The sequence below is a fragment of the Giraffa tippelskirchi genome, chromosome 7, assembly GCF_054371585.1.
Source record: "Giraffa tippelskirchi isolate mGirTip1 chromosome 7, T2T-mGirTip1v1.2.pri, whole genome shotgun sequence".
In the NCBI taxonomy this organism is placed as follows: Eukaryota; Metazoa; Chordata; class Mammalia; order Artiodactyla; family Giraffidae; genus Giraffa; species Giraffa tippelskirchi.
In genome coordinates this window covers 108,712,140-108,739,188 of record NC_137281.1, presented here as the reverse complement: position 1 = coordinate 108,739,188, position 27,049 = coordinate 108,712,140, and the positions used below count along the sequence as shown (strand labels likewise).

At 43.3% G+C, this 27,049-nt stretch overlaps 1 protein-coding gene and 1 long non-coding RNA gene across 4 annotated transcripts in view; one reads left to right on the top strand and one right to left on the bottom strand.

The window, feature by feature from the left end:
• Window positions 1–19,951: 19,951 nt before the first annotated feature.
• The window catches only part of LOC145512846 (uncharacterized), a 31,455-nt gene continuing 24,357 nt past the window's right edge, over window positions 19,952–27,049 (bottom strand). The window contains exon 4 of the long non-coding RNA XR_014058854.1: window positions 19,952–20,398. This is a non-coding gene — a long non-coding RNA (uncharacterized LOC145512846). The remainder of the gene's footprint in view (window positions 20,399–27,049) is intronic.
• Window positions 19,999–27,049, top strand: part of USP3 (ubiquitin specific peptidase 3) — a 156,623-nt gene continuing 149,572 nt past the window's right edge. For all 3 annotated transcript variants that reach the window (XM_081507469.1, XM_081507473.1, XM_081507477.1), the window contains exon 1: window positions 19,999–20,341. The gene's annotated coding sequence lies outside the window, so the exon portion shown is untranslated. The remainder of the gene's footprint in view (window positions 20,342–27,049) is intronic.

Genomic DNA, 27,049 nt, shown 5'->3' with positions numbered 1-27,049 from the left:
GGATCTGGGGTGAGGTTGGGGGTCTTCCAACAGGGCTGGGCTGAGAGGTAGATACTAGGCCAAAGAGGCCTGCCCCAGCTCAGGCCGCCTTCACATACAAAGGTAAGAGTACAGATGCCACAGTCTATAACCCTCCGTGTTTGAAGGTGATAAATCAAGCTAACAAAAAGTGAAATAAAATATGACCTGTCCTCCTACCTTGACAAATATACCTTCATAACAAGATGGAATGCCAGGCTCAGATTTAGAATATTTACACTCCTCAAAGTTCTAAGTCCAAAAATGGTGGCACAGCCCCTAACGCCCCAACCTGTAGGTGCCCCTGCCCCATTTTCTTTTCACTCTTAGCTCTGTCTCACACCATGAGGGGGTCTTAAGGTGAATGCACCTCCACACCCAAGCCCCACACATGAGAAACCCCACTCCTGCCAACCCAAGGGCCTCCCTTCAGCCCTCTCTCAGCCAGAGGGAAGCAAAGCAGCTGTACCATCTGAAAAACTGCAGTTAGGCTTGGAGACCCTTGGGCAGGGAATTGGGGGTTCCTGGTACCCTGAGAGTGGTCTTGCAGGCACAGGCTGCCGGGGGCACAGCCACTTGGCCCTGTGAACTTCTGACCCCATGGGGAAGGGCAGGGCTGGAGGAGGACTAGAGTAAGCCCCGTAAAGTGGAAGGCCCATAAAGAGGGCGAGGGCTCTCTTCCCCTGGTCTAAGAGCAGTCCCACCCCGAGCCCACAGCTGAGTAAGCAGACCTGGGAGGGTCTTAGAAAATGGAGCCCAGAGAGCTAGCCCCAGGCAGGAAGAGGAATGGGAAAGTTTGCTTAGAGGGTGCTAGGGACAGAGCTGCTAAAGCTTCAGAGGCAAATCCAGCTCATTTCTGGCTGTTTCCAAAAACCTGCTCTTAAAAGATTTTGCTCTTATTGAGGATCTAAAATAGAATTCCCTGCACATAGTTTCAGAATTCTAGTATGTTGGTGGAAAATAAGTTTTGTTGCTTGATGGTTTCACCATTCATAAAATATTCTATCCATTCCATTTAAAAATCAGAACAGAGTATTTAAAACTCTTCCAATAAACACAGGTAAGAACAATGAAGCTTGAATTATTGTTAATCTTTTTTTTTAACTGAAGTATAGTTGATTTACAATGTTTCAGGTGTACATCAAAGTGATTCAGTTATGCATGTATGTGCACATATTCTTTTTCATATTTTTTCCATTATGGTTTATTACAGGATATTAATAGTTCCCTGTGCTATACAGTAGGTCCTTGTTTATCTACTTTATATAGAGTAGTGTGTATCCGTTAATCCCAAGCTCCTAGTTTATCCCTCTCCCCTTCCCCTTCGGTAACCATAAGTTTGTTTTCTATGTCTATGAGTCTATTTCTGCATTGTTGTTAATCTTATTTTTAAATTATGACCAGTTCAAGGGAGAACTATCAAGGGAAATGGGAATAAAAAAGTAATTAAAAAAAAATAAGTGAAGTAGGATAAATACAGCAAGAAACAAATGTATGCACAGACTATGAGAAAAAGAGCACAAAAGACCTGTATCCAGGTGAATATTCTTACACTGGTGACTTTTAACACACTGATGCTAAAGATTTCAAAACCATGTTACATTTTTACAACAAGAGGCACCAATAGCCATATCATTTCTCATCTATAAGTATTGATACTTAACCTGTGTGTTGTATGAGCTTATTGTGTGATGGGTTTCTCAACCCTTTTTAGAACTGTCTGGACGTGATCCTGTAGCCCCAGATGGTGGAGGTGGCTCCTCTTATTTCATAGTCACATAAAAGCATTAAGCAAGTGGTAGGAGTCAGGCATCTGAATCAGCAGGCCTCTCCCCTAGAACAATCTTTCATCTACAGTAACTAAATTTTTAGGTAGTGCGGTAACTAATTTAAATGTAATTAATTTATTTAGATATTTTTGGCTGCACCGGGTCTTCATTGTGGTGCTCGGGGGCTACTCTCTAGTTGCTGTGCGCAGGCTTCTCATTGCGGTGGCTTCTCTTGTCATGGAGCACAGGTTCTAGGCATGCAGGCTTCAGTCTCAGGGTTGCAGCATGTGAACTCAGTGGCTGTGGCACATGGATTGAGTTTCTCTGCGGCCTGTGGTGTCTTCCCAGACAAGGGAGTGAACCTGTGTCTTCCAAATTGCAAGGTGGACTCTTACCCACTGGACCACCAGGGAAACCCTAAGACTGGAACCTTTTAACACATGACCTTGTACTGTTGCTAGTGGTCTGCCCTATAGCCCTGTAGATAAAGAAACTTAAGAAGATAAAAGTGAAGCAGCTTGCCTGGGGTCTGAGAGCAAGTTAGTTACTGGCAGAGCCAGGACCAGAACCAGGGAGTTCCCAGGTCTCTGTTGCCTAGAGCTGTGGGCTCACTGCTTTGCCTGACACTCTCCTCCCGCATCCCCCACCCTCCCTGACCTGTCATCAGGGGAGAAGAGCTCAGGGTGTCCTTGCTCCTAACAGCCGTATGACTCGGGCGTGGATGCCAGACAGTGACAGCAGAGAGGCATCATTCTGGGCTCTCTTGGTGAGGGAGTGTGGGTGGGACCATTTGTACGTGGCAGGGGAGGACCCGAGAGGCAGCTCTTCCGTTTCCAAGAAGCAGAGGGAAAAAATGGGTCCAATGATGCTTTGAAATTAAACACATGACATCCAGGTGGGCCGAATATGGAAACAAAATAATAGCTGTGCTTTAGGAAATCACCATCCTCACCATGTCTGAAGACACTGACCCAGATTAAAAGGGAAAGAGGGAGGGAAGGGGCCCACCAAGGAGGCCAAGCTATGGCTCTGAGTCAGGATTGCCCCTGAGGAGAGGCGCCAGGCTGCTGTTCTCAGCTGTGGCCAACCATGCCTGCTCGATGAGCCACAAGTAACTCAAGAGGCGGCCTCAAGAGTCAGAGCTGAATACACACATGGTGGATGGAAGAATGACAGCTGGATGGCCTGATGGATGGAGCGTGGGACCAGAATGAAAGCATCAGTGCTTTGCATCTGTGTTTCTGCAGCCAGAGGGCTCTGGCTGCATTTGCTCATCTATATTTCTGGAACTGCTTTTCAGGTTGTGATATTGGGTTCTGCCTTTAACCAATTTTTTTTTAATTTTTATTTTTAAATTGGAGTGGGAATTTAATAAGAGCAGCTGAAATCCAGTGAAGAAAGTCCCTCACTACAGCTAGATGGAGGAATTCAACTGACCTCTCATCTCCTTCTGACCTCTCCTACCTTAGGGCAACTCAGAAAGAGCTCAGACTGTTCCCACAAGTCCTCTTTGGGGAAAATTTATCATCCCCCTGAAGTTATTTTTACAGAACCATTGTCAACTGGCAGGTCATGCCTGCCTTGGCAGTTCTGGAAAGCTAGAAACATTGGTGTGGGAAACCACTCAAAAGCCACATTGAAACCTTTGCTTGATTTTATCTAGCCCTTGACAAGAATTTACAAAAACATTGACCTCTGATTTGAGTGTCATGACCCCTTGTTGTTTAATTTTAAGGTACTTTTGCCCATTCAGCAGAGAAAGAGCACTGGTTTGGGGGTCAGAAAACCTGGGCTCTGTTCCAGGCAAGATAGTTCATCCATTTGAATCTGAACTTCCTTACTTGTAAAATGCTATGATTCTCTGCCTGTCCCAGGGTGTTTAGGAATCACATGCAAATCAGATAACCCATCTGAGCATTCTCTTCAAATGTAAACTGCTAGTTATAAGAATATTTATTGAATGCTTTCTTGATGTCAGGTACTGTTCCAAGAGCTTTACATGAATCAGCTCATTTAATCTTTATAGCCTCCCTGTGAAGCAGAGGAGGGGCAAGGGAGGAACACTGTCATTATCCTCATTTCTTTTTCTTAAATTTGTATTTATTTATTTATTTGACTGTGCTGGTTCTTTGTTGCTGCTTGGGCTTTTCTCTAGTTGTGGAGAGTGAGGGCTCCTCTTTAGTCGCGTTGCTTGGGCTTCTCATTTCAGTGACTTCTGTTGTGGAGCATGAGCTCTAGGGCTCCTGGGCTTCTGTAGTTGCGGTGCATGCACTCAGCAGCTGCAGTTTCTGGACTCTTGAGCACAGGCTCAATAGTGTGGTGCACAGGCTTTCACAGTCCAGCATGTGAAATCCCAGACCAGGGACTGAACCCATGTCTCCTGCATTGGCAGGCAGATTCTTTACCACGGAGCCACCAAGGAAGCCCTGCCCTCATTTCTAGATAAGGGAACCGGGATACCAGCCCAAGATCACTCAGCCAGGAGTTGGAAGCCTTCAGATATAAGCCCAGTAGTTGGGCTACAGAGCCTGCCCTGCACATATTACATGTGTACATATGAGCATCACTGCCATCACTGTTTGTCAAGTCTGTTGGTATAGCAGGGCATGCTTGGGTGACATTAGCATTGACATCACCACCAAAGGGTGGTTTCAAAGCCCATCACTATTGCTTGTCTTTGTATTTGCTGAAACCATTTATAGAGATGTTTCTGTAGATTGATGGCCATGAAGTTGTCACAGAAAAGGAAACTGAGGCCCAAAGAGGTGAAGAGCCTTAGGCTGCAATTACCTGGCCAGGAAACAGTATGGGTAGGATTCGAACCAAGTCCCAGAACCCCTGCATTTGCCCTCACACCAGGCCACCTATTCTTGTCTGTACATCCCACTTAGATTCTGCACCCAGGCAGGCTGGACACTGGAACACTTTCCTCCTGTTACTGGGGCACTACATGAATACAAAGCAATAGTTTGATGAGACAGGTATGGTGAGGCCAAGAGCTCATTTGGGAGCACAGGGCACTGTCTGGGAAAGGAAGACACAGACAGACAGGATTCAGCAGTGGGGCCAGGGTAGCAGGAGCTGTGCAATGATGAGAGGGCAACACAGAACACTAGAGGCTAACCCTCCCTATTTTGCACACTTCTTCAGGCCAGCCTGGTATTGAGAAGAGGTTTGAAATGGACATGTTTACCCCACTAGGCCCCTGCCTTGTGGTTCCTCTCCCCAAAGAAATGTGTTCCTGGTACACATAGCACATGTGGTTCCTCAGGTAGGATCTGGTGAGCCTGGGCTCACCTTGGTATGTCTACACGTTCCATCTTCTCTGCTGTGGAAAGCTTTTCTTTGAACAGGCAAGTCCCACCCAACACAATTTAAAAAGAAGAGTGGGCAAAAACAGCAAACTGGGATCCTAAACAGTGTTTTCCATCCTGGCCCCCAAATCCAGGGGGATGATTTCCAAAAGCTCTTTCAGTTGCCTAAACACAGTGTCCACCTCAGACCAGCCAAAGATGTTGTTCATAATAGCCCCAGACAGGAGCCCAGGGCGGTTTGAGCAACCCAGGAGCTCAATTGAGTCACAGCTTTGACTTTTTTTTAGGTCAAGACTGTTCATTTAAATAAGGCACAAGAGAAGCTGGTGTTTTAAGCCATTGGAACAAGCTGAAAATAGCTCCCCACCCTCCCTCTCCTTCACTGTTCCGCCTCTGACACCTGACACAGAAGTCACCAGGCCCTCTGCCAGGGCTCTATGATCCAACCTGTGGCAAAGGAAACACCCTCCAAGGAGGCTCTCCTGTTAGCTTTGGAACCACAAGCGAGGACAGGCCTTGGGCCCCTGGGCTCTGTGTGGCCCACAGATGGCAAGCATCTGAGAGGAGAGAGATGGCACGTGCAGGGCTCTGATCACCCTCATGTAAGGGCACCAGCTGGCCAAACTGAATGACATGCCATCAGCCAGGGGCTTGGAGGAGACCTGTGTTTGACTGATGAGCAGAAGTAGCTGCCTTTTCTGGAGCTTATGCATAGACAGATTGCTAAGATGAAGTTGGAAAGAGCAGCCACCGTGAGCAGAGGAACAGATTGGAGGTGGAGAGTGACTGTACTCATCAACTCCATTAACTGTGAGCTCCATAGGGACAGCACCACGTCCACCGCATTCACTGTCCTTCCCAACACTCAGTGCCTAGCCTGTAGTAGTAAACAGTGAATAAACTGTACGTAGTTTCTGAGTGGACTCAATCTCTCCTCTTTTAACTACAGAATCGGTGTGCTTTCTTGGAAATAGCAGAGATTTCAGACCTAGCTCTGTTGAGTACCTGTAGCCCACAGTTTCTTTATCTGTAAAATGGGTGTAAGGCTCCCCTGCCTTTCTTCTAAAGTTACTGCACTGAATATGGAAAATGCTTTGAAAACTAGAGCATATTATACCTGTTAGGATTATAACTATTGTTGATGGTGGATCTCTTCCCCTGAGTTCTATTGTGCCTGGCTTTAAAAAAAAAGTTTATTTTTGGCTGTGCTGGATCTCCGCTGCTGAGCAGGCTTTTCTCTAGCTGCAGTCAGGCTTCTCATTGCAGTGGCTTCTCTTGGAGCATGGGCTCTTGGACACGTGGGCTCAGTAGTTGTGGTTCCCAGGCTCTAGAGCACAAGCTCAATAGCTGTGGCTCTCGGGCTTAGTTGCTCCAAGGCTTGTGAGATCTTCTCAGATCAGGAGTCAAGCCTGTGTCTCCGGCATTGGCAGGCAGGTTCTTTACCACTGAGCCATCAGGGAAGCCCTGGGCCTGACTTTAAAAGCAGTCAGAACCTGAAAGTACATCAAATATGTGAATTCTTTCTTTCGATCTTGAAAGATGGTGTCTTTAAAGATTTTTACACTTTCCGCTTTCTGTTATGGTACTGAAACGTTAGGCTTCCCAGGTGACACAGTGGTAAAGAACCTGCCTGCCAAATGCAGGAGATGCAAGAGATGTGGGTTTGATCCCTAGGTAGGGAAGATCCCCTGGAGTAGGAAATGGCAACCTGCTCCAGTATTCTGGCCTGGAAAATTTCATGGATACAGAAGCCTGGCGGGCCACAGTGCATGAGGTCGCAAAGAGTTGGAGACCACTGAGCAACTAAGCATACATGCCCACACACACTCACATTCACACACACATACACTCACATGCGCGCACACACACACACTAAAATGTTAGGGTAATGTTGAATAAACATCCACCAGAGGATCATTACCATCATAAGTTACTGTGAGCTGAGTAGTCACATCTGAGCAATTCAAAGTGAAGCCCTGGAAATTCTTCACCTTTCTTATGCACATTAAAATACAAGGGATAAAGTATCATCTTTAAAAACAAACTTTTTTGAGTCTTTTCTCTATAATGAAGGGTCTGACCAATCAGCGAATACAAACATTAGCTACTATTCAGTGGGAGGGCGCGGGGCCAGGAGTTTAACCAACATAATTTCATTCACTCCTTCCTCCAGTGCTATGAGGTCAGTATTATTCCCATTTTACAGATAGGAGTAATACCCGTGAATCTGGTAATCTTGGGAAAGTTTTTTTTATTGTTTCTGAGCTTCAGAGCCACTTTCTCAAGATCACCAACAACATCTAGATTTTTGCAGCAGCAACGAGGAAGAGGCAGAGAGAGCAACCTTAGGACCGACCAATGGAATGACAGCAAGACACTCCTGTTTTGTTACAGGCTGTTTCTTTCTTTCTTTTCCACCTCAAAGCTGTGTAACGGGCTGAAGTCATCTGTAAGCTACCATCTAGGACTAAAGCACAGTTCTTGGTCTGACTGCACCTAAATCAAGTCAGAGCAGTGAAATGAACCTAGGTGTGCCCCACTGTCAGGGGCTAACTGGACCAGTGAGGTGCTTAAGGATGTGTGTTTATGTTAGTCCCTCAGTCGTGTCCAACTCTTTGCAACCCCATGGACTGTAGCTCACCAGGCCCCTCTGTCCATGGAATTCCCCAGGCAAGAATACTGGAGTGGGTAGCCTTTTCCTTCTCCAGGGAACTTTCCCGACCCAGGGATCGAACCTGAGTCTCCTGCATTACAGACGGATTCTTTACTGTCTGAGCCACCAGGGAAGCCTGTGCTTAAGGATAGTTTGGAGCAATCACGTGGGAGCTTAGCTATCCAGACCCCTGCTGTCCTTTCCAAAGGTTGCCTGGGAGACTCTACTAATTTCACTAGGGGGTCATAACCAGCCACATTGGATCTGGAACCACCTGGGGAGATTTAACTACAGATGCCGTGGAGGTTCTGATTGAATTATGCAGGCGGGGCCAGAGCGAGGAGGAGGTTTTCAAATTGCACCAGGTCTAACAAGCAGGGGCTGAGAATCACTGTTCCAAGCCTTTTGGGAGCTCTTCCTATAGAAATGCCTTCAAAGTCTATGACACTTCCCATTAATCTTGTCAACAAGATTCTTAAAGACAGACTGGATTTAAAAAAAAGCAATAGCTTTAAGTTGTTTAGAGCTGAATCTGTGGAATAGGAGTGAAATACTGGTCTTTGTCCTCAAGAGGAGGAGAAACCTCAGAAACACACCTGGGATCCTCGTGTGGCTGCCCGGGTGGTTTTAAAGGTAATTGTTCACTGAGCACAAGCCGGGGCTCTGCTGGGGCCACAGCTCTCAAGGAGATCAGAGCTGGTTCTCCAGGCGACTGGCGGCTAGGACCCAGGTCCTGGATTCTCCTGCCACTGGGACTTCCTCACATTGGCATCTATTTGAGGGGCTTTGCTAAATGCCCTGGCCCGCTCCTGCCACATGGAGTTGTACCCTCAAAATGTTCCTGGTTTCCGAAGCAAAGGTGCTCCCTGTGGTTCCTGCTTTGAGAACAGCATCTCTCCAGGCCGCACTGAAGCCCAAGCTGAGGCCTGGGGTTGAGGGTAAGTGATCTCCTGTCCCTCCCGCCCACAGGTCCTGCCCACTCTGCCTCATCTCTTGATGAAGGGGATCCCAGAAGTAGGTTCTTGAAAAGCGATCAAAGTGTCAGACAGGAATGAAATTCTGGGGTAAACTGACAAGGGGAAGATGATCACATGACTTGACTTCTCGTGATAGTTTGTTCCGACCACTGATTTGATATTGTAACCTTAGTGGGTGTCTAAATAGCTCTAGACCTCCGTTTCCCCAATTGCAAATAAAGGAGATTTAAATAGGTAATCTTCTTTTTTTCCTTTTTGGTTTTGTTTTGTTTCTTTTTTAAATTGAAATGTAGTTGATTTATAATGTGTTCATTTCAGGTGTTCCCTGTGCTCTATAGTAGGCCCTTGTTTTTTTATCTATGCTGTACATAATAGTGTAGACCTGTTCATCCCAAACTCCTAATTTTTTCTTCCCCCTTCCCTTTTCCCTTTGGTAACCATAGTTTGTTTTCCATATCTGTGTGCCTGTTTCTGTTTTCTAAATAAGTTCATTTGTGTCATTTTTTTAGATTCTATTTAGAAGTGATATCATATGATGTTTGTCTCTGACTTCACTCAGTATGATAATCTCTAGGTCCATCCATGTTGCTGTAAATGGCTGAATAATATTCCATATATATATATGTATATGTATATATATTTAGGTTGCTTCCATGTCTTGGCTATTTAAATAGTGCTGCAGTGAACACTGGGATGCATATATTCTTTCAAACCATGTTTTTCTGCAGATAAATGTCCAGGAGTGGGACTGCTGGATCATATGGTAACTCTATTTTTAGTTTTTTAAGGAACCTTCATACTGTTGCCCATAGTAGCTTCACCAATTTACATTTCCACCAACAGTGTAGGAGGGTTTCCTTTTCTCTACACCCTCCCAGCATTTGTTATTTGTAGACTTTAATGATGCCATTCTGACCGGTGTGAGGTGATAACTTATTGCAGTTTTGATTTGCTTTTCTCTAATAGTAAGACATGTCGAACACGTTTTCATGTGCCTAGTGGCCATGTGTTTGTCTTCTTTGGAGAAATGTCTATTTAGGTCTTCTGCCCATTTTTTGATTGAGTTGTTTGTTTTACTGTGGGCTTCCCTAGTGGCTGAGACAGTGAAGAATCTGTGTGCAATGCAAGAGACCCAGGTTCGATCCCTGGGTCAGGAAGCTCCCCTGGAGATGGAAATGGCAACCACTCCAGTATTGTTGTATCGTTGAGTTGTATGAGCTGTGTGTGTATTTTGGGAATTAAGCCCTTGTCAGTCGAATCGTTTATGAACATCTTCTCCCAGTCCATAAGTTGTCTTTTCATTTTGTTTATGATTTCCTTTGCTATGCAAGAGCTTTTAAGTTCAGTCAGGTCCCATTTGTTTATTTTTCCTTTTATTTCTTTTGCCTTCTGAGATTGATCTAAGAAAGTGTTGCTGCAATTTACGTCAGAGAATGTTTTGCCTATGTTCTCTTCTAGGAGTTTTATGGTGTCATGCCTTATATTTAAGTCTTTAAGCCATTTTGAGTTTGTTTCTGTGTATGGTATCAAAGAGTATTCTAACTTCGTTGATTTACATGCAGCTGTCCAGCTTTCCCAACACCACTTGTAAAGAGACTGTCTTTTTTCCATTGTATATTTTTGCCTCCTTTGTTGAAGATTAACTGACTGTGAGTGTGTGGGCTTATTTATGGGCTCTCTATTCTGTTTAAATGGGTAATCTTTAGCATCCTTTCCAACTTTAAAATTCTGTGAATGTAAGATTCTGTGAGCCAGAATTTTTAAAACCAAGACTAGATTTTAAGATAAATTCCTTACAACTTTGGCCTCTGCTGACCAGGGGAACCAGAAATGGACAGAAACAAAAGTAGAGTGTGCATATAGAGCATGAAAGCCAGAGACAAGTCTTGATGGCCTTTGGTATGTTCTAGATGTATCCACGCAATGAGTTTCCAGAGAAGGCTGTGAAGTGCCCTGAGGGCAGAGTGAGAGAAATGCTTTCCTTGCTGTCTGCTATGTAATTATTGTCACATCTGTGTGGTGGTGGTCATAGAGGTAACAGGAAATCTTTCTGAAAGGAGGGCAGGACTTCTACACGTACAATCTCTCAGCTTGATGGTTTTGTGGAAAGGTAAGACTTGGTCATGAATTCTCGCATCTCTATAAGCCAGAGGAGGTGGTAGAGTTGATAACTTGGGCCTCATGGAATAGTATAGTTTAATGTTAAGAGTGGTGTCTGTCAGTCAGCCCTGGTTTCCAGTCTTGCTACTTACTAGCTGTGTAACTTTGGGCAACTTATTTCACCTCTCAGGGCCTTGGTTTTATTATTGGAGAATAAGTAGGGACAATGCTTATCCTGCAGGATGTAGGGCCAGAGAGACACAACAGCGTACACAAAGCCCCAGGCTCATAGTAGATACTCAACGCACAGAAACTAAAAGTGCCACAACCTCCAGGTTTTCTGTCACTTGGACATTTCGAGAACTCCCTTTGCTATTTATCCCATGATTTATGCAGCTGGCCTCACTGCAGGCAAAACCAGGCATTTACTTGGGGAATGGAAAGATCTCCAGAAACCAAAGACATCTGCTCAAGGGAAAAGAGAGGAACCTTAATAACCAAGACTCTTGGATCTTGCTCTGGTTCTTTCTACCACCCTTTTGACAAAGCCATGGGACACTGCCCCCTGTCTTTGAGAGCAGAGGCACTCAATATAGCCACTCCAAAAAATACACTACAAGAACATAAACCCAAAGCTTCACTGTAATTCCCAAACACAAATTATTCAAGTGTGGGCCAGGCTCCAGCCCAGCATGGGAGGGCATGACTGGGGGGCACCCATGTGGTCTCCTAGAAGCCTCTGCCTGACAGCACAACATGTGGTCAAGATGACAAGTCTTTGGCTAACCCCAGATTACACGCATAATGTGCTTATTATATGTATAAGTGTATTGTTGACGTTTTGAACAGACAACTTCAACATTATTTCGGTGTGTCACTATCATTAAGGAGAGTTTTTAAAAGTAAGATCCTTTGTACTTGGGGAGGGGGGAAGTACATCAACAGTGTGCTGCAAGCAGACATTTTTAGCTTTCAAATGATGTCACTGAAGTTCAACTGAAATACACTAGGGAAAGAGGCAGCCCCAGTGCATGGGAGCTAGTGTTTGAGCAGATCTGAAAGGCTTGAAAATGCTTTCCTTGCCATTTGCCCCAGACCCAGCATTGCCATCGTCAGCTACCCTTTTGGGTCATGGTCCCAAAGGAAGAGAAGAGACAGCAGGAATTAGGTTTATTAGCTCACTTAACGTTGGAATCACAGGGATAGCTTTAAAAATTAGTGATGCCTAGACTTACCACCTAAAGATTCTGTTATAATTGGCCTCGGGTGCATCCTGGGAGCTGGGAGTTTTTAAAAGTTCTCCACATTATTCTAATGTACAGCCATGATTGAGAATCAACTCTCTCATGCCCTCTTGCCCTAATGCTCAACCCTTACTCCCTTCCACCTCCCATGCCAGCCCTGGTTAGTCCAGGAAGCCCTGTGGCTCAGCAGACACCCAGAAACAAACTACAAGGTAGGTATTGTTGTCCCATTTTACAGATGAAGAAACTGAGACCCAGAGAGGCTAAGTGACTTTGCCCAAGGCCACACAAACAATTAATGGCAGATTGGATCCCTCTGGCTTCAAAGTGATTCCCAGTTCTTCATACTGCCTTGTTAACTTGGGAACATTAACTCATGAAGCTATTAATACACCAAAGGATTTCATTTATAGTAATAACAGCACCTCACATCTTTTTGGAGGTGTCAGGGTTTGCAAAGCACTTCCATTTTAGTTTATGATATTAAAGATGACCCCTGCATTTTAAGGAGGAGGAAACTGAGGCCCAAAGTCATTAACTTGCTCATGGACACACAGGTAGAGGAACCAGATTTTGAGTCCAAACTCTTTTCTTCTATTTCCAAAGAATGGAGTACGTTGGAAAATGGTAGGAGTGGGGTAAATTTTGGGGGTATAGGGAAGGTTGGAAAGTTTCAGAGCAGGACAAGCTCTCACGTTCGCCAAAGATGGGAACCCAGGAGGCAGCAAAAGAGGGTAGGAGGCCACAAAGAATGTTCCATCATTTCTGTGGTTGGGTCTCTCTCATCCAGCTCATCTCAGGGAATCAAGTGTGGTGAGTGAAAGATGTTAATGTCAGAGGCCCTGCCAGGTAGAGACAAGAAGGACAGGAGAAGGCTTTTGTCCCTGTACAGCTGCACCTACATGACCTGCCTTTCATTTGGTTTTCCTATTAATAAAACACATTCTCTACCAGACTCAGTACCCAAAATCTTGGTTTCTAAAAACCATTCTCCACTAAAAGGAACAAGCATTCCTTGGAAAAATGGTTGATTCCAGGACTAGGACAAGGAAATACCAGGTGAGGCTGGAACATCTTGTGGGGCCAGAAAATAAGGGAGTTAGAGTTTTTTAATTCATAGAAAATACCCTAGTCAATTAAAAAAAAAAAAACACAGAAGCCACTGTAAAAAAGTTATTATTGGAAAAAACAGAGACAGTTTGGGTATCAACATAAATAATAAATGTAAAAGATTATAATATATCCTATTCAAAGAATCTATTAGCCCATACTGACACTAACAAATACAAACATATAGACAGGTAAGTAATTATGGGATAGGAAATGGTATATGAAAGAAGAGTTCATCGTCACATCAGATAATAAGTGTAGAAGAAATAAGTAAGAAAATCACTGTTTTGAAACTATTATACTAATAGAGGATTTGAGCAAAAAAAAAAAAAAATCCTCAACAGATGCTAAAATTTAGTTCAGTTCAGTCACTCAAGTCATCTTCAACTCTTTGCAACTGCATGGATTGTAGCATGCCAGGATTCCCTGTCCACCATCTCCTGAAGCTTGCTCAAACTCATGTCCATTGAGTCGGTGATGCCATCCAACCATCTCATCCTCTGTCGTCCCCTTCTCCTCCTGCCTTCAATCTTTCCCAGCATCAGGGTCTCTTCCAATGAGTCAGTTTTTCACATCAGGTGGCCAAAGTATTGGAGCTTCAGCATCAGTCCTTGTAATGACTATTCAGGACTGATTCCCTTTAGGATTGACTGGTTTGATCTCTCTTTCATTGAACTGAAAGTTCAATGCTAAATGTATTGGGTGAGAACTTATTGGGAAGCAAGATATTTACACAGTCTTAAATCATTTCCCAAATTATTTATTAATTGCAAAGAGGAAAGTGTTTCTTGTCAGTTGAGAGATGTAGAAATACATCCTTAACCAAAAGATCAAATTTAACATCACCAATAATGAGACAACCAACTCACACGCCTCCTGTAGATGCACTGCAAAGGGCACAGTGTTTCTGTAGTATTTCTGCCCCAGAGTCATAAAGTGAGTCTAATCATGAGAACAATCAGACACATCCAAGTCGAGGAACATGTGACAGAACATCTGGCCTCATAAACTTAAAACATGTCAATGTCATGAAAAACACAAAAGTGTAAGGAACACTTCCAGACTAAAGTGGATCAAAGAGAATGACAAGTACATAAGATGCATGATCTTGAATTGGATACTGGATTGGGAAAAAAACATGCTTTAAAGGATATTATTGGAATAATTGAAGTTTGATTAAAGAATGTACATGACTGTATTGAAGTTGAATTTCCTAAATTTGATTATTGTGATTATATAAAAGAATCTCCTTGTCCTTATAAGTTACTTGCTGAAATATTTAGGGTGAAAAGTTACGGTATCTGCAACTTACTCTTAAGTGGTTCAGAAGCAAAAAGGGAAATACTAGGAGAGGCTAGACTGTGTGTATATGTATATATGCATGTGTGTATATATTGTGTGTATATATGTGTGTATGTATATATGTGTGTGTGCTTTTGAATATGTGTAGAGGTAAAATATTAACAGCCAGTGAATCACATTGAAGGGTATACAGGCATTTGTTGTAATATCTTCACAACTCTTCTGTAGATTTGAATTTTTTTTAATTTATTTATTTTTAATCAAAAGTGAAAATAAAGGGGAGGAAGTATAGGTAGTTTTAGAAATAGTCAAATAATATTCAAGGTGAATTTGAACTGGGAATGATCAGAGAAAGTACTTTGATTCTGAAACTTGGCTACTGTTTCTAAGAGCATAAAATTTACTGAATTATTTCCCTGTGTCACTGCAGAAGTGGGAAAATATTGTATGCCCAGGAAGCACAGGTACATGTCAGTACTTGCTGGGTGAAGTTCTTCCCCCAAAAAAGTTTTTTTTTTTTTTAATTGAAAATGGAAAGAAAGGAAAAGGGGGAAATGAAAATAAAAATAGTAAGCATTAGTCTATAGTCTTGGTAGGTTTGCTCAGACTTAACAATTATTTAGCAGGGCTTATAATTCAAAAGAAATGAAAATATATACTATGTTACTATATTAAAATAGCTACCCATAGAATGGATCTACTTTTAATTATTGGTTATATAAATAAAACCCCACAGAAATTTTTGTTCTAGGATGTTGATGTGCACCCTGTGACTTTAAAAAACATGTTAGAAGTGGAAACTTTTAAAACATATAATTCATTGTAAGAGTCCTGATCATAATGAGACAATATACGAAAAAGTTAAACATATCCTGTGATGTTACTCTCCTACTTAAAGACTCTCAAGAGTGTCCCATTAAGCCAACAGAAGCCCATGATCCTTACCTAGGCACTCAAGCCTCACAACTGGCTGCAACCCACTTTCCAGAATCATCTTCCTCCCCCAGCCCCAGCCACTCCACAGTCCAGCCAGGCACTCCTGACTCTTTACAGGACAGGCCCTGCCTTTCAGGGCAGACTCTCCCTACCATTCTTCCCCAGTTGGGAAGCTCCTCCCCTCTCTTCATCATGATTTCCTTCTTCAAGTCCCAGCCCAACCTCAGCCCTACCCTACTTCACCCCTGCCAAGGAGAGGTGCCCTGCCCCCTTCCTGCTGTAAACGTTCCTGTTATAGCACCTGCCTCACTGGATTTCAGTAATACATCATGATAGGAGGATCTTCCCTTTATTCCAGAATTGCCTCTGAGAGCTCACAGTTGGAAACTTCTTGCATTTTTAGAGCAACTCTACCTGTGGGTCCACCTAGCCCCTGTAAAACCTTTCTGAAAGGCAAAACATCTCTGCAGAAACTGCACCCCATTTCTCCCACCTGAACACCACCACTCCACCCCCAATCTCTGCAAGATGCATTGGGGTGGGGTTGATGATGAACCTTTATGTAAAGTGAGATCATTTTTTTGCCATCTCCCCATTGTGAGGGGGCCACTTGATGGGTCCCATGCCTTAAAACCAACAGTGGGAGAACCAAGATAATGACCCCAAGACAATCTTGTGTTGAGCCACAAAGCTTGTTTGCCTGATCAGAATTTGGAGGAAGGGGAGAGGGGGCTTGGGCCTTAGGATGAGACAGAAGGATCAAGGCCACCTCCTTTTCTTTTTTTTTTAATTGGAGGATAATTGCTTTCCAATGTTGTGTTGGTTTCCACTGTACGGCAATGTGAATCAGCTATAAGTATACATATGTCCAGGGCTTCCCTGATGGCTCAGTGGTAAAGAATCTGCCTGCCAATGCAGGTTCAATCCCTGGGTTAGTAAGATCCCCTGGAGAGAGAAATGGCAACCCACTCCAATATTCTTGCCTGGGAAATCCCATGGACAGAGGAGCCTGGTGGGCTACAGTCCATGGGGTCACAAAAATGTCGGACACGACTTAGCGACTCAGCAACAATGACAACAACATACATATGTCCCCTCCCTCTTATGCCTCCCTCCCACGCCATCCCACCCCTCTAGGTCATCACAGAGCACCAAGCTCCCTGTGTAAGGCCACCTCCTTTAATCATATTTCTTGAAAATTACAGCTGGGCTGGGGGCCCTAGAGCTAGGGGCCTTCAGGTTAAAGACACTGGGATAGCATGGTAGAGGTGGAGTGCTACCCATTAGGGATGGAATAAGGCAGCTGAAAAGATGTGATCAGATCCCTCAGGGGCCAACCAATGTCAAGGGGGCTGCTGGAGTCCTGCCCCACTGGGGCCTCCATCCACCCATCCATCCATCCACTCTGACAATTGAGACAGCTCAGGGTGCCAGTCCTCAGCAAACTAGAGTGACGAGGAGGAACCGCCACAGTCAGTCATGGGACAGGACCATTTCTTCTCAAGCCCAGAAGAGCAGGAGCAGGAAGTGTAAGAGGGGCTGGGAAAGGGCACACCCCCAGGGAATAAACAGAGGGCGCTGTGGAGCTGGGGGAGGGTGACCAGAGCCTGCGCGAGAAAATGTGAGTTTGCTGCAAAATCGCACATTTGTAGATATTTACAGTGAGTAGTTTAAAAGCAGTTTAAAGCCTACATGTATTTCCAAAGTATGCCCGTGTATATTTTGGTTGGCTTTATTGTCAGAAAACGTTGAACACATAACTTCAATGCATAAATTTTCTTTTTTGACGGGCTCATCTGCTCCAGATGAAGGTATCTAAATTTATTTTTTCTAATTCATCAAAGTGTAGTTGGTACACAATGTCATGTTAATTTCTGCTATACAGCAAAATGATTCAGATATATATCTGTACTCTTTTCATATTCCTTTTCATTATGGTTTATCACAGAATATTGAATGTAGTTCTCCGTGCTATATGGTAGAAACTACTGTTTATCCATTCTATATATACTAGTTTGTCTCTGCTAATCCTGAACTCCTAATTCATCCCTGCCCCACCCTTCTCCCCCTTAGTAACCACAAGTCTATTCTCTATGTCTGAGTCTGTTTCAGTTTTGTAGGTAAGTTCATTTGTGTCATATTTTAGATTCCACATGTAAGTGATATATGGTATTTGTCTTTCTCCTTCTGACTTACTTCACTTAGTATGATAATCTTAGGTCTGTCCATTTTGCTGAAAATGGCATTATTTCATTCTTTTTATGTCTAAGTAGTATTCCATTATATATGTGTACCACATCTTTACTCATTCATCTGTCAGTGGATATTCAGCTTGTTTCCGCATCTTGGCTATTGTAAATAGTGCTGCTCTGAACATAGGGGTGAATGTATTTCTTGAATCATAGTTTTGTCCAGATATATGTCCAGGAGTGGGATTATGGGCTTCCTTAGTGGCACTAGTGGTAAAGAATCTGCCTGCCAATGCAGGATACACAAGAGTTGCACATTTGATCCCTGGGTCGGGAAAATCCCCTGGAGTAGGAAATGGCAACCCACTCCAGTATTCTTGTCCATGGAAAATTCCATGGACAGAGAAGCCTGGTGGACTCCATGGGGCCGCAAAGAGTCAGACACGGCTGAGTGACTGAGCACACAGTGTTTTAAGGAAACTCCATGTAGTTCTCCATAGTAACTGCATCGATTTACATTCCCATTTACCAACAGTGTAGGAAGGTTCCCTTTTCTCCACACCCTCTTCAGCATTTGTTATTTGTAGGGTTTTAATGATGGTCATTCTGACTGATTGAGGTGTTACCTCAATGTAGTTTTGATTTGCATTTTGACTTGCATTTCTGTAATAATAGTGCACAAAGTCTTTACCTATTAGGTACTCATGCATTTTTATAGGAACTTCTGTTTTATGACTGGTCATGAAACAGCTATATGCTGAACTGCAGTGGTATTAAAATTGTTATAGTTATTTCAAAGTTGCATTTATTTTATACAATGGGTTTTCTCCTGATGTCATAATACTTACTTTAGATTATCTGAATTTCCTCTATTCACGTGTCTGTGTTGTCATATATTATTTAAACAATGTGTAAAATGCTCACAAATTTGCTGTAAGTTTGAATTACATAAAAATAAAACATTACCCCCCAAAAGTCATTACAAAGGCCATGGTAACTATTGTTAATGTTTGGAAATGGCTGATCATACATGGATCCCTTTTATTAATGCATTTGAAATTACTTAGCTATCAGATCACCTTTTCAAAAATTTAAATGGAAATGGACAGAGACACTTTGTTAATGGAAATAATAACTGGTTCTATTTTTTTTAACAGCTTTATTGAGATGTAATTCACATACCATATAATTCACCCATTTAAAGTATGTAACTTAAGGCTTTCAGATATTAATTTTTTAAATTGCAGCAAAATATATATGTAACATAAAATTTGCCATTTTAACCATTTTAAGTGTACAATTCGGGGCATTACATTCATACTCCCTGTCATCACTCTATTTTTCTTAATAGAAAAAATTGATTTTTCAAGTTAAAAGCCTTTAATTCTCAGCAGAGGGAATGAAATCTTTGTATTCTGATAGATATATAGTTTATGTGAAAGATGAGGAACAAATTAGGAGAGGCCTGAAAGCAAATTTAAAAGCACTCAGATCTCTTTCTCACTAGCCCTATGCCTTATGACTGTTTTTTTAGAAAATCAATTATTTATAGTTTCTACTTACTATGAACATACATACTTTGAAAATATTTCATTCCTCAAGAAAAAAATGTACCTTTTAAAGGAGAAACAACCCTTTTACTGTAAGAAAAGTCAACTGTGTTAGCAGGTATGTCCATGTAGTAACATGCTGATACAGTATAAATTGATAAATTTTCACCTCCCAAGGGAAAAAAAGGTGGTCCACACCACACTGCATACACATACACATTCAGAAAGTGAAAGTCACTCAGTTGTGTCAGACTCTTTGTGACCCCATGGTCTATACAGTCCATGAAATTCTCCAGGCCAGAATACAGGAGTGAGTAGCCATTCCCTTCTCCAAGGGATCTTCCCAACCCAGGGATTGAACCCAGGTCTCCTGCATTGCAGGCGGATTCTTTACCATCTGAGTCACCAGGGAACCCCATTTACACATTCAGAAGTAAAATACAAATGTAGTTGCATTTTTATAAAGGTCCTCAATATCTTAACCCAAAGAGACAGCTAAGCGGTGGGAATGAGCTACGGTGGCAGACCGGAAGGAGGACACGGTTAACAAGGGAGCATGACGCATAGACAACCTGGAACCTGAATCCAGATGCAACTGGACTTGGGACTCTTTCTGGAGTCTACCAGCTCTGCAACCCTGGCAGGTCATCTGCCTCCTTAGGCTTCAATATGTTCTTATTTATAAGAGGGAGTGTGTCAATGAAAATGCTTTCAGCTGCAGAAAACCCAACTGGAAACAGCTGATGCAATCAGGAGCCTTATTATAACATAATGAGAAGGGAGAGGAAGGGCAGGCAGGCTTGACTTTATTGGCTCAGTGCTGTTGCCAAGGGCCCAGGTTCCTTCCATCTATGTGCTCTGCGGGTTTCTGCTCCACCTCCAGGCTGTCCTCAGACACAACATAGTTCAGCAGGAAAAGAACAGGACAGCAGCTCTGCAAAGAGCCAGGAAACCATACCTTCAAGTCCCTCAACAGCACTGCTCCAGCATTCCATCAGTTAGAATCATGTCAGGGAGTTAACGTGGAGATTAGCAAAGGAAGGGTCCCGCCACAATCGTCTCCTGGAGCTGGGAATGGGGCTGCCTTCTTCTGAGTCTCGGAAATGGCGGAGAGGAGCAGAGCAGCATTGTAGTCGTCACTAGCAAGAAGAGGCAGATGGGGACCTACTGGAGTAACTGGTGAGTGGGCGTCCAACTGTGTCCGCTGCCTGTGGTTAAACATAACACTTCTAAAGTCTAGAGACAAAGATCAAATGATATACATGTAAACCATGTGTAATATTTAAGACATTGGACCCATGTTAATCACTAAAAAGACAAAGCATTAAGTAAGCACATGAAAGAGTAATTTTTGCTTTTCATGTGATAAATTAGATTATTGCTGATAAACCAGAACTTTCCTCCCCCCCCCCCCACCCTTCTTCTTTCCTTCCTCTCTTCTTCCCTCCCTCTCTCACTTCCTTCCCATCTTCAACAAACAGTACCGGGAACTCGGCTAAGTAAGTGAAATAAAGCAAGGTTCGTTAAGCTCATCTCCTTGTTGCTCCGTCTTCTGGGAAGAGTTTAGAATCTCTCTTATCACATAAGCGCTATAAGGTGGGGAAGAAACAGCACCAGAGGGCACACCACCAACTGTGCTTGAGTGGGAACGAGTGAGTGGGGTTGCCAGATGAAACACAGGGTGCTTACATTTGAATCTTTATTTTAAAATATCGCAAACTTATTTCAAATTTAAATTTGAATGTAGCATGGGACATATACTAAAACTTTGGCTCAATGATCTAAAATTCAAATTTAACTGGACGTCCTGAATTTTTGTTGTTATTAAATGTCAACTCTGTGGGTGGAGACATGTTAGAAGAATTGAACTGTATCAAATTAAGGTGCTTTGACCAGTCTGAAAAACTTCAAGGATTGGGGGAGGGTGGACTAGGGAGACTGAATTGGGTTAACTTAAATAGAAAGGAATGGATTTTTAATTTTTTAAAAAAAATTTATTGACATATAATTGATTTACAACGTGTTAATTTCTGCTGTTTGGTAAAGTGATTTAGTTACATATACACGCACACACACATATTCTTTTTCATTATGGTTTATCACAGGATATTCCCTGTGCTATATAGTGGGACCTTGTTTATCCATTAATAGTCTGCATCTGTTAATCTCAAACTCCCAACCCTTCCCTCCACCACTCTCCTCCCCTTTGGCAACCACAACTGTGTTCTCTATGAGAAAGAAAGGGAGCTTAATTGGTTGGGAAGGGAATAAAATACAGCGAAGTTGGCTGAGTTAAAAGTTGGGTTGTAGGCCCAATTCTTGCCCTTAGTGAACATTTATTGAGCTCCTGAAGTGTGCCAGGCACTGGGTGAAGTGCTGGGCACACATTATCTCCTCGCCCCTCCTCAGAGCAAGGACAAAGGTGAGCAAGCGAGATGTTCAGGATGCAAAACTTAAGGAGATACTCATGCTCAGGGTCATGCAAGTATGTTCTCTTCCCAGCCCACGTCCCTTCAATAGCCCACAGGCCCATTTCACAGATGAGGAAACTGAGGCTTAGGATGGCTTAGCAGTACATTGTGATCCACTAAATGACTTAGTGGAGTTGGGATGCAAGGCCAGAAGGTCTGTGTCCATAACCTTCCTTTATATACTGCCTCTCTGACAGCGAATGGTAGAGCCAAGAAATTGACCAGCCTTCTTCCAGCCTACATCTCATGCCCATGACTTGATTTATGTGGAAAGGCATTCACACCACATTTTAAATTCAGGGTGAGCAAAACCTCTAGGATGGAGTGGCTAGAACTCACCGATGGAAGTAGGGTAGGGGGATCTATTCAAATCCTTGACCTTAGTATGGCAGTTTGCCTCCTGGCCATTCATGAGAATGCCTGGGAAACTTTAAAATCCTAGCTCACCTCATGTCTCTAGGGGTGAGGCCCCAGCATCACTATTTTAAAATATCCCCAACTTGAAACCTTCTAGGTTGAAAGGCACACACGCTGTTATGTTCTTGAACACCTAACTGATGAATTAAAGGACATATGCTCCAAACCAGAAGAGATAGTTTCTGCCTTCCCACCACACCCCGCCCCCCACCCCTGACCCCTGTCCTCCTCCAAAGGCCTGAGAATTTTCAGGGGACAAATCAGGCCAAGAGATGTTGCGTGAAGGGAGCCTGGTTACCCGCTGAAACTGGCAACCTGCAGCCTTCCTGCTTTTCTGTAAACAGCAGGGGCAAGAAGATAGCGTGATGGGTGTTTGGATCCCAAACATGCATCCCAAACATGTTTGTTTTAGTGTCAGCAAGACTGTGACATTTTTCAGTCCTCATCTGTGGGATGGTGCCAAAGAGAAGGGTGCGAATGGGATGAGCTCTGTTAGCTTGCAGCTCTGAGCTTTGTTAGCTTGCAGCACCTTTGCTTGGGGTTCTCTAGCTTGTCTCCTTATCCCCAGAGCTGCTGGGGACCCAGGACAGAGGGAAGATCTGAAGTTGCAGAGAATCCTCTGTCATGTCATGATTAGCGGGAGGCACAGGACCCAGTTGCAGAGAGGAGCAGTCTTTCATGTGCCAGGCTCAGCCAGGCACTGTGCGAGTGGCCTTAACAGATTACTTAACCTGGCTGAGCCTCATTTTTTGTGTGTGTGTCAGAGACAGAGCACAGTTATTCTGCTCTGCCTTCCTCCTAGATTTGGTCTGAGTGGATTAAAGGAGTACTAGATGCAAGTTGTGCTTGGACAATGCTAAAACACTTGATGCGACTCTTAATTTTTATGGTTCAAATTGGAATTTCATGTGTCAACTGTGGTCCTTCATGGAAAGCTGTAAATATGTCTGTGAGGACCTGAAAGTCTTTGTAAAAATCTTTGCTATATTTCAGTAAAGACACCCCGTATCTATTAGCAGTCACTTTCCATTCTCCTCACTCCAACGCCTCTTGAAACCGTTAATTTACTCTCTGCTTCTGTGGAATTGCCTGTTCTGGATATCTCATGTAAATGCAATTATACAGCATGTGGTCTTTGGTGACTCTCCTTTCACTTAGCATATATTTTAAAGTATTCATTTCTTTATTTTTGGCTATGCTGGTTATTCGTTGTTGCGCTTGGGCTTTCTCTAGTTGCAGTGTGAGTGCTTCTCATTGCAGTGGCTTCTTTTGTTCCAGAGCACAGGCTCTAGGGTGCCTGGTTTTCAGTAGTTGTGGCCTTTAGTCTCAGTAGTTGTGGTGTGTAGGCTTAGTTGCACCATGGCATGTGGAATCATCCCAGACCAGGGATTGAACCCATGTCCCCTGCATTAGCAGGCGGATTCTTAACCACTGGACCACCAGGGAATTCCAGCATGTATTTTAAAGATTCATCCATGTTTAGCACTTAACACTACTTTATTCCTTTTTATTTCCATGTAACATGCCATTGTATGTATATAGCACTTAAAAATTTTCTTTGTTGAAGTATATAGTTGCTGTACAATGTTAAATTACAGGTGTATAATATATGATTCACAATTTTTAAAGGTTACACTCCATTTATAGTTATTAAGAAATGGTGGCTATATTTCCCATGTTATACAACATATCCTTGTAGCTTATTTTATACCTAACAGTTCGTGCCTCTTACTCCCCTGTCGCTGTCTTGCCGCTCCCCACTTCCCTCTTCTCACTGGTAACCACTTGTTTGTTCTCCACATCTGTAGCATATTTTGTTTATCCACTCACAGGTTGATGATGGATGCTGAGGTTGTTTCTACTTTTTGGTCATATGGATAGTGCTGCCATGAACAATGGTTTACAAGTTTTGTGTGGACATAGGCATTCAGTTCCCTTGGGTTCCTACCTTGGAAGGGAATTTGCTGGGTAACACTGCGTTTAACTTTTTGAGAAACTTCCTGGTTGTTTTCAAAGAATATTTTCACCATTTTCATACTGCATTAGACTTAAACAAGATCAGAATTTAGCTGAAGAAATCTGTTCTATATATATATATTATGCATGAGTGCATGCTCAGCTACTCAGTCGTGTCTGACTCTTTGCAACCCCGTGAACTATAGCCCGCCAGGTTCCTCTGTCCATGGGATTTCCCAGGCGAGAATATTAGAGTGGGTTGCCATTTCCTTCTCCAGGGGATCTTCCCAACCCAGGGGTCAAACCCGTGTCTCTTGAGTCTCCTGCCTTAGCAGGCAGGTTCTTTACTGCCATACCACCAGGGAGCCATGAAAACTAAACATACAAGAATAGACACCATTCCAAGAACTGTAACCCAAAATACATCAGACTGTGTAGTTATGAGTAGACAAAAAACAAATTTGACCAAAACCTAGGAAAGACAGTTGTCTAAGAGCCTGTGACTTGATAACAGAGCCCAGGACCTTGAATCCATGAGCCCAAGTCCCTACTTGCCCTAATTCACGGTGTGACCTTGGGCAAGGGTCTTCTTCCTGGCCTCAGTTTTCTCAATGATAAAGTGAGAATTTGCATCTGAATGTGCTCTGGCTGCCTACAGTTCTGTGTCGGTCCTTGGCATTCCCAGGACGCTGTAACACATGCTCAGGGAGGTCTGTAGCGCATGCTCAGGGAGGTCACATGCCTTTTCTGGGTCCCCAACACCTCAGGGAATTGCTGGGATTACAAGGGCATCTGAGGACCTTTCAGGAATGATGACAATAAGATGCTTTCCCAGTCCTGTGCTGAGTGCAGGCAGAGTCAGACACCACAGAGACAGAGGGTGGTCTGCCACTGTGAACTGAATCACGTGGGCAGCCAGGTCCTGGATCCTGTGAAAGTGAGGACCAAGTAGATTGCCAGTCCAGGTTCCATGTATGAGATAGGGCGCTCAGGCTGGTGCACTGGGATGACCCTGAGGGATGGGATAGGGAGGGAGGTGGAAGGGGGATTCAGGATGGGGAACACATGTATACCCATGGCTGATTCATGTCAATGTATGGCAAAAACCACCACAATATTGTAAAGTAATTAGCCTCCAATTAAAAGAAATTAATTAATTAAAAAAAGAATAAGACAGCAGCAATGACAACCACTGTGTCAAACTCCACATTTAAGCTTTGCTTTTGGAAAAGAGCATTTATTGCATATTCATTATAAAAGTAAAATGTGCTCATTATAGAAAAAAGTAATGAGGAAAACAAAAAATCAAGTATAATACTACCATCCAAAAATAACCACAGTTTACAATTTGATGTTGGTTCTTCATATTTGTAGTTATTAACTTACGGCAGAAAGTGAAGAAGAACTAAAGAGCCTCTTGATGAAAGTGAAAGAGAAGAGTGAAAAAGTTGGCTTAAAGCTCAACATTCAGAAAACTAAGATCATGGTGTCTGGTCCCATCACTTCATGGGAAATAGATGGGGAAACAGTGCAAACAGTGTCAGACTTTATTTTGGGGGGCTCCAAAATCACTGCTGATGGTGATTGCAGCCATGAAATTAAAAGACGCTTACTCCTTGGAAGGAAGGTTATGACCAACCTAGATAGCATATTAAAAAGCAGAGACATTACCTTGCCAACAAAGGTCCATCTAGTCAAGGCTATGGTTTTTCCAGTGGTCATGAATGGATGTGAGAGTTGGACAGTGAAGAAAGCTGAGCACCGCAGAATCGGTGCTTTTGAACTGTGGTGTTGGAGAAGACTCTTGAGAGTCCCTTGGACTGCAAGAAGATCCAACCAGTCCATCCTAAAGGAGATCAGTCCTGGGTGTTCATTGGAAGGATTGATGTTGAAGCTGAAACTCCAATACTTTGGCCACCTCATGCGAAGAGTTGACTCACTGGAAAAGACCCTGATGCTGGGAAGGATTGAGGTCAGAAGGAGAAGGGGATAACAGAGGATGAGATGGTTGGATGGCATCACCAACTCAATGGACATGGATTTGGGTGGACTCCTGGAGTTGGTGATGGACAGGGAGGCCTGGCGTGCTGCCATTCATGAGGTTGCAAAGAGTCGGACACGACTGAGCGACTGAACTGAACTGAACTTGGTATTATACTCTATATACAGTTTTTCCACTTATTCCATGTCATTAATGAGTCTTCAGAAACTTGATTTTAATGATTACGGGCTTTTCTATTATATAGATACACTTGTTTAATCATTCATTATTAGATATTTATGGGGGGGGTTCCCTGAGCTTTAACTCTAAAAATAAGTGATGTTCATCTTTGTTTTGGAAATCCCAAACACCCTGGCATTCAAAGCCCTTCACAATTTAACTTCAGTCTGTCTTTCCATCCTCAGCTGCCTCTCTTCACTATAAGGCAGATGGTTAGCCTTTGTGCTCGGATAGAGCTGTCCCGTTGTTAAAATTCTAAAATACTTCAGCCGGGGGTTAAATTTCTAGGAAGTACCTCTGACCGCTGTCCTGAGCACCCCCACCTCAACATCTCACCTCCACCGCAGTCCCTCTGTAGGAACCGCCCCTCAAATCAGACTACTGAGACTCACCTGGCCAGTAATCATTAGGACCGGTTAGGGCCTGGTCTTTACCTGTGTCAGCTCTGGGCTTTCACACCTTCTCCGTGTGACCCTTTGTTTACTCTGCTTCCTGTTTTCCTGGGAAACAGTTCTCATTCCACAAAATCCTGCCACTCCTTCAAAACCTAATTCGGATCCCACCTTGTCCTTGAAATTTTATCCAGCAACGCCAGCTCAGTCTGATCTCTTGGTCGTATGAACTCCTACATCTTAGTTATATTTTAGTTATTGCTGTCTTCAGAATACCATTGACATAGCATTTACAGTTGAATTTCTTAATCAGCTCTTCCGACATGCCCCTCTTTACATGCGTGCTGCAGTCCCTGGGGTCGCCAAGAGTTGGACACAACTGAGCGACTGAACTGAACTGACACGCCCGTCTTTCTCCCCAGCTACATCC